The sequence below is a fragment of the Beta vulgaris genome, chromosome 6 (assembly GCF_026745355.1).
Source record: "Beta vulgaris subsp. vulgaris cultivar EL10 chromosome 6, EL10.2, whole genome shotgun sequence".
Lineage (NCBI taxonomy): Eukaryota > Viridiplantae > Streptophyta > Magnoliopsida > Caryophyllales > Amaranthaceae > Beta > Beta vulgaris.
This window is the reverse complement of record NC_079207.1, coordinates 52481239-52489883: the sequence shown is the minus strand read 5'-3', so window position 1 is coordinate 52489883 and position 8645 is coordinate 52481239.

Below are 8645 nucleotides of genomic sequence, written 5' to 3'. Positions count from 1 at the left end.
GTTTCCTAAGTCACAAGGGAAAGAGGTAATTTTGGTGGTGGTAAATAGGCTCAGCAAACATGGTCATTTCATGGCTCTTAAGCATCCTTATACAACCATGGAAGTTGCTCAAGTCTATCTAGACTCATTCTTCATATTACATGGATGGCCTCAATCAATTGTTAGTGATAGAGATCATGTGTTTATAAGTCAGTTCTGGCAAGCTCTATTCACTATTCAAGGCACAAGCTTTCTACTTTCATCAACTTACTATCCATATACAAATGGTCAAACTGAAATTGTCAATAAGTGTCTTGAAAATTTTCTTAGGTGCATGTGTCGTGAAAATCCTAAGGACTGGTCCATGTGGTTACCACTTGCTGAATATTGGTACAATACTAACTATCATACTTCTATTTAGACTATTCTGTATGAGATAATGTACAATCAACCTCCCCCATGTGCATTTACCCTATTTACCTGGAGAAACAAGAGTGGCAGTGGTAGATAGGTACTTATAGAAAAGATATGCTATGATCAAGTTGTTGTATTTCCACGCAAATGGATCAAAATAAGTAAAAGGTGCAGGCAAGAGAAGCTTTGTGATTTGTATGGGTTTGGTTGAAGCTTCATCCTTATAAATAGAAGACTTGGAGAACTATCAACAATCAGAAGTTGTCTACTACGTATGCAGGCCCATTTCAGATCGTGGCAGTAATAGGGAAAGTCGCTTATAAGCTCAAATTGCCTAAAAATATTACAGTTCACCCAGTGTTCCATGTTTAACAGTTGAAAGCACTCAAGGATACCATTCCAGCAGTGGCTCACCTTTCATCGTGGCTTCATGGGCAGCAAGATTCTATAACTTCGCAACCATTGGCTCTATTGGATAGAAGAGTGGTGAAGCACTACAATGCAACACAAGTTCAACATTTCATTTAATGGGAATGCATGAGAGTTAACAAAGCTACTTAGGGAAATGCTGAAGATTTTGGGCAGCGGTTTCCCACTTTTGTAATCTCTTAATTGTTTGTTATTAGTTTGCATTTTGATGTGTATCAGCAAATTGTTTAGCAAACTTGTGGGCAAGTTTGTTGTTAAGTAGTGAGGAGTGTAACAGGAGGTTGTTAGGCTATTGAAAGTTGTTGTTGTTACAACCTTTTGACAAGAAAGTTAGTTTAACTAATTTTCTATAAATAAACTATAGTAATCTTGTACTGGATTTTCATCCAAGAAAATAAATACATCTTCTCTTCATCTCTCTTAATTCTCTTACCTCTATTCTATCTATCTCATCGAGATATTATCTATCTCTCTTTAATCAAGGTTAAAGTTTGAGTTGCTCAAACTCTTGATTACATGATTTCATTAGCTAATCATCTAAGCTACCGTTAAAAAATTTGGGTTTGCGTTTCTCTTAGTAACTTTGGGTCAGATCAGGGATCGCCAGTTTTAGTTACCTCAACCTTCTTATGGGTCAAGCACTAGTCATGAGATGGAAAATATTAACAAGTAATTATGTGATTGCTTTCAATTAATTTCACGCTAGTTATTGAATTAATAAGAAATTTGGATAATCGAATATCACAAATATCATGGCGCTGTCAACTTTTTAACTCTTTTGTTAATGGGAAATTAATCCATTAATGTAAGTGTTTATTATATTTACATCGATCTAATTATTTATTACTTTTTTTTACAAAGAGGACGAAGAATTGTTTATTCAATCATGGTTTGTGTAAATGTTCTGATAAATATTTCTTTTTAGCCTTATCAGATTTTGATTTGTTTGTAATAAAAAATATGTTTGAACTTTTTGAAAGTATTGAACATCTAATTGATAAGTGTAGTATATCCCTAATTTTTTTCCATACAACATATTAGCGATATCAGGTTGATTAAACTAAATCAAAAACTACCTATACAACATCCACAATTTGTAAATTAATAAAATATATATTAAGAACCTAATTTATGTTTGCCTCATATTTGAAGTCCGACCATTAATCTGGTAGACACACTAGAAATCATAATTTTCATCTGGGCTGTAGGGGGAGGGGGCTGTAGTGTTTGGGTTGGGTGGGGTGGGGGGGGTGGGTGGGGTTGGGTAGAGGGAGGGGGTGGGGGAAGGGTGGGGGTGGTCGTGGGGGAGGGCATGGGGAGTTGTGGTGGTTGTGTGGTTAGGATTAGGGTTTAGTGGTGGGTCAGGTGTTAAGGGGGTTAGGGGTTAGGGTTAGGATTTTGGGGTTAGAGTCAGAGGGTTTTATTAGGGTTAGAGGGGTTAATTAAGGTTAATGACTAATGAAAACTTGATGCAGTTAGTCATTAAGTACATTTCATTGAAATAGTAAGGTTACTTGGTGCATTTTTCGAACTATAGGAGTATCCCATGAATTTTGAAAATTCCTCAAGGGTATATCTAGTGAAAAAACGTTTTATTATTTATATAGTGGTTAAAAGTTCATAGTCAAAATGCAAGTGTTGCATTCTTTTTGGAGTGGAGGAATAAAATGCAAGTTTTGCATTCTGTTTGGAGAGGTTCACATGAGAATTGTCTTATAGTGAGAATCAGACTTGTTGCTTATTTCATAAATATTTTTGTTCACTTTTATGTTTTTGCTCTTAGCAAATACATGTTCATTTTATATATTTTTTTTCTCTATCTCCTCCCCCTTTCTCTCTCTTCAATACCTCTAAGCTTCAACAACAATGGCTAGAAAACGCGATGCTGCTGGTAAAAAGAAAGAAAAGATAAGAAGAGGCGACCAGAGGGTGGTTATTGCAGTGATGGTGGTGCACGAGGAGAGAAAGCAACGGTGGACCTTGAAGTATGGACCGTAATTGTAGTCCTTTTAATTCAGTTGACATTCGACAATAGTTGGTGGAAGAATTTTCTCTGAGCTTCAACAATAATTTTACTTGTGAGTGGACCTTGAAGTATGGACCGTAATTTGCAGTCCTTTTAATTCAGTTGACATTCGACAACTGTTGGTGGAAGAATTTTCTCCGAGCTTCAACAATAATTTTACCCGTGAACGTACCTCTTCTTCATCTTCAATTGTAGTAGAAGTCCTCACACTAGTAGAATAAATGCTTATTGCTGCGTTCATTAAGTGGCCTATTCCGGCGATTTTGACCGCGCATCAATTAAAGGGGCCGCAATAGGTAATTAATATATTGCTGAGGTTTTAAACCGCAACAATATTTGAACATATTGCTACGGTTTCCGGGAAAAACCACAACAATATTAGTATTTTATATCAGAATAATACGGCATATTGCTGCAGTTTCTAGAGAAACCCGCAGCAATATGTTGTATTTAATAATAAAAAATACGCATATTGCTGCGGTTTCTTCCTATAACCGTAGCAATAGACGTTGGGCAGGTAGAAATTTTTTTTTTTAAAAAAATTTCTCGAGGCGTAAATTTTTTGTGTTTATAATACTATTATTATAATATGTTACATAGCTACAACAATTCAATGTTACAAACACTCAATACAAAAAAAAAAAAACTGAAATGAAAAGACTAAGAAACAAATCAAAACTAAAAAAGTAAGAAACTACCAAATTAAGAAACTGTAATTAAAAAACTAAGAAACATGAAAATCTGAAAATCGAAAAAACAAAATCTGAAAAAACTACATCACCACACTGTAATGAAACTGTAACTACAAAATTAAACAAAAAACCAGACAAATATATTACAAATAAATATCTGAAAATCAAAAAAAAAAAAAAAAAAAAAAAAAAAAAAACATCACCAAACTGAGGAAAACAAACGATGGTCGACGAACTGATAACCAAAAAAACGAAAAAAAAAAACGAAAAAAAGGAAAAAAAAAAAAACAAAAACGAAAAGAAAGCGAAGAAGAACTCATCGGAGGCGGCTTGGCGTCGCTTGCGGTCGACGAAGAAATCTGGATCATTTCCAAATTATTTTGGTAACAAAGAACGAAATTATTTAGATAAGAAAAAACTAAAGACTAAGCTCAATAAAAGAGTAATTTCTAGTAGTTTAGCTAAATTTACTCTCTAACTATGGTTAACTCAACTAACTTGTATTTAACGGACATAAGCTATATTTAACTTAAAAATGCTTCATAAAGTCACTTTTAAGCAAGGTCAATTAGTAGAGGGTTATTTATGATAATTTTAAAAGCATGCATAAGGTCACCATTGAGAAATTGCAAAACCACAAGGTCACCAATCAAAATTTTCCAAAAAAATAATATAAAACAAAAGATCAGGAACTATGAATGGTTTGATTCCGCAAGGATATGTAGGAATCCTCATATCGAGTATGACCTCATTTCGAGTATATCCAAATCTCCTAGCCTTGCTAAACCTTGACCTTGCATTGCATTACATACATCACAGTATTGTATAACCCTGACCTTGAATGACGTGCCATCTCCTTTAGCTTGGCATAACCTTAATCTTTGAATAACAGCTCATGCATCCTTAAAGATTCTAGAATTTACATTATTGCATCATTATGTGCCTTGTTTAAGTTGTTTGCACCTATATGCTAACATCTTATTCTGCTTGTAGTTATTGTCTTGCATACTAACTTTGTTTCGCAGAGATCGGCGTATATAGAATAGTTCTAAACTGCAGAGCGTTTAAAATCGTTCTCCCTCCCAACACCGTATACTTTGAACCTCAGTAAAAAGTGGGGACTTCTGTAGACACATCATTGTATTTCCCCATTTAAGGATTCGATGATGAAACATACCACAATCTTTATTGGTCCAACCAAAGGGGAGAGCAGTCTGAAAAATCATACCAAAACTACTTTTAAAGTGTCAAAGGTTAGTTTTAATCCTATTTTAAATCCCAATTAATAATTATTCTTGATAATTGATTGCATTTTGAACCCATAAATTGTATTTTGAGCCGAATCCTTTGAAAAATCCCCATAGTTAATTATTCATAATAATTAATTATTCTATTTTAATAAATAAATATTTTCAAATATATTTTTCATAATTGAAACCGGATTATATCCTATAAAATCATATTTCCAGCTTAAACAAAAAAATCGTCAAAACGCATTTTATAAAGAGTTGTCAAAACGTGTCAAAAAGCAAGGTGGTGCACCTGGCGCACCGTCAACGGTGTCAGGCGCACTTATCTACACCTGACACATCACATTGTTCGTCACACAGGGTCGTGCGCCTGGCACACTCCTCTTTGTGTCGCGCAATGTTCTATCTTTTTTAAAGCGTGTACCACTTGTACGTAACTGATTGGGCGTGTTGCGTCGGGTGCACCAATGTGCGCCTAACATGTGTACTTGTGCGTCACACCGAGACGTGTGCCTGGCGCAATCTTTGCGTGACCTGCAAATTTTATTTTCCTATAAATAGGTCTTGATTTCTCACGGTTTTTCACACGGTTCTTTCATACGACTTTCATACTTTTGCACTTCGACACTTTACGAACTTTCAAGAATTCTCTACAAAACTATACTTTCATACCTTTTAACACAAAAAAACATACAGACATACGCATTCAGATCTTGAGGCTTCACGATCGGTCGTCACGAAGGTTGTCAATCTCTCAGACTCAAGCCACGATCTTAAATATAAAAAGTGTTCCTTTAATTTGTACATTCTAACTCTTTTATTTCTTTTATTTATTTTTTATATACATATGCATGCGTGATTGTATGATTCAATGTTCTCATCACCTCACATGTTGTTATTGCTAATCAAACACCCAAAGTATTGTTGTAATATTAATCAGATAATTTGAACAACCTGTTAGGTTCCCTGTAATTTGACTGCTTAATAACATATCACTAAAAATTAGTTTTTGTTTGTGTTTCCTGAACCAACCTAGACTAAATTATATTTAGGGTGCATGAAAATATTTTATGGTTGTTCTATTACATAAAAATTGGCATGAATCGATATTAAGTAGACCAGCAATGGGCGACATGGTTCCTGACCTTAGCTCGTATCCTCACCCCCGAACTTAATTTTTGGTTAATTGAGCATTTATGGAGTCAGGACGGGAAAAGCTACATCCGAGAAGTCCCTAAAGTATCCCTACGATTTCCAAATATCCAATTAGGTTTATGAGTCTTCATTTAAAGACCTGTTGGCGACTTCAAAAACGTTTTTAGTAAAACCTTAACAATGGGGTAGTCAAATACGCGCTCACACCGCATAGGAAAAATAAGATCACGCCTACACATATCAAATACAACTGCTCTGGTTTCCTCATTAGAAACATCCTGAATAAGTTTATCATCATCTTTTATAGAGATAATTGGGGAAATTATTAGATCAAAATCCAAGTCCAGGTCAAAGAAACACTCCTGATTAGACGTAAATCTCTTCATATAATTTTGTGTAATTTCTTTTCCAATAGTAAACAGATTACTCTTATTATTATCAGAGCTAATAACAAACTCCTTAATTTTTTGTTTTTTATTCTTCTGAATATTAGTACAAAATTAAAAATAATAAGTATTAGTATCACCCTAATGCCAAAAATTCTCACGACTTTTTTCTTCCAGTACATAACTTGATAAGAAAATAACTTATCACGCTTTAAGAGTAATCTATCTTGATATCCTTTCAGTTAATTGAGATTTACAATCATCAACTAATAAATTATTTTACAAAGAACTAAGCTTAGCATCAATCTCTTTTATTTGGTGAAAAATATTACCAAATCTAATTTTGTTCCAACCTTTACTATTGCCTTTTAAAAGCTTAAATTTTTTTTAACAAAACGAAACATGAACGAACCATTGAACTTCGTACACAATGTCTTCTTACCAAGAGAATCAAAGTCTTTCATAAGGCACCACATTCTCTCAAACCTAAAAGGAGGGATGGCAGAATGAGCTAAAAGTTTAACATTTAGGAAAATTTGACGATGATCAGACAACCTAAAAACATGATTATGTAATGACGCGAAGGGGAAATATAGAATTAGCCAATTAAAATTAGCTATAGCTTTATTAATTCGTTCTAAGACATTATCATGGCCACTTCCTTTCTTCCTCTAAGAGAAAAGATTACCATAATGAGGAATTTATATGCAATTCAGCCAATTCAAAAAAGCATTTATACAAAGTCTTGAGTAATTAAAAGCAGCTCCGTCCATTATATCACTACTAGAACTAATTTCATTGAAATCCCCTAAAATAATAAAAGGAAGAAAAATGGAACTAACATAGTTAATGAGTTCATTGCAAAATTCATTCTTATATTTACTTCTCGCAGGAGCATATATGAAAATAACAGTTAATAGCAAATTAGGAATAAGAAAACTATTATTACAAGCCAGAAACCAGGCTGATTTATAGACAATAGTAAAATCAAAAGGATCAACAAAGTCTTCTTTCCAAAGTAAACAAATGCCTCCAAACAAGACCAGAGTGGGGAGAGCTTCATTGGACTTGAAACCAGTACTCCTCAAACAAGCAGTAGAAGGCATATTTTTTTAGAATTAGTTTCATAAATATCATAAAGATAGATACTTGCTACATAAGAAAATAGATGTTACACTTTGACTTTCATGCTTGTCGATGCAGTACTTTGACCATTAAAAACTTTAATTGTGTCTTAGTAAAAATTAAAAGAAGTACATGAAAGTATACATTGAGCTGAATCCAACAACATATCATATAGTAACGATTGATTTTATCAACAGCTAAAAAATGCATGGTCGAATGTATTAAGTGAATAGTGCAATTTTCAAAGTGTAACATCTTTTTTTGTTACGGAGGAAGTAGTTTATTTACAAGACAAAAATTCTCAAGAGCATTTTTTTCTACCATACCCCCTAATGTTCCAAAAACCAACAGTCATTCAAACATTACACACAAAAAAGATCACAACATTGACTAAACACGGTTCTTCTTCAGAACTGATGAGGCTGAATCATCATCACCATGGCTCTTCCTCCTCTTGGTAGAGCTAGACAGGAAGGAGTCATGCTTAACACCCCTAGCTTCAATATTTTGAACTATTGAAATTTTAGAGTTAATGGAATGGAATGAATTATCAAGTTGAGACTTATAATCTTCCATAGATGCTTCACTAATCAACAACATAATAGCATTCTCAACATCGGACTCAAAACAAGATATATCAATCTGCTCAAACCCATCAAAGGGAGTAAACTTATGCTTTACAAGTTTATGAGGATAAATAAATTGAAGGGGGACAATGGAAAGAACAACATCATTAGCCATAGGAGGAGCAAACAACTCACTTGTCTCTCCCCCGAAGCAGGGGAAGACTTAAGCAAACTATCTGAAAAAGCTCGAGTAGAGGGGCAAGCTTGGCCAAATATGTAACAGCCCAGATTTCCCCGACCAGCTTATAGAGGATTAAGCACAGCGAAAAAGACTCTGGTCGAGATAACCCGAACTATTACCATCACACTCACCGAACTACATCGGAGAGTGTGGGACTTGCTTCCCAATTCTATTCAAATTGATTAACTATTGCAACTATGCTCTGATTCTCAGACTTTATTCCCATAAATTTCTACAGAATATCCGGCAGAATTTCCTTTGAAAATAGGACAACGCTAAAGCGAAAAATAATATGAACCTGTTACAATTTCAATAAATAAAATATTTTCAAATCCCAAAGCTCAACAACCTCAACGCTTTCGCGGAGCAACAATGAACAGAG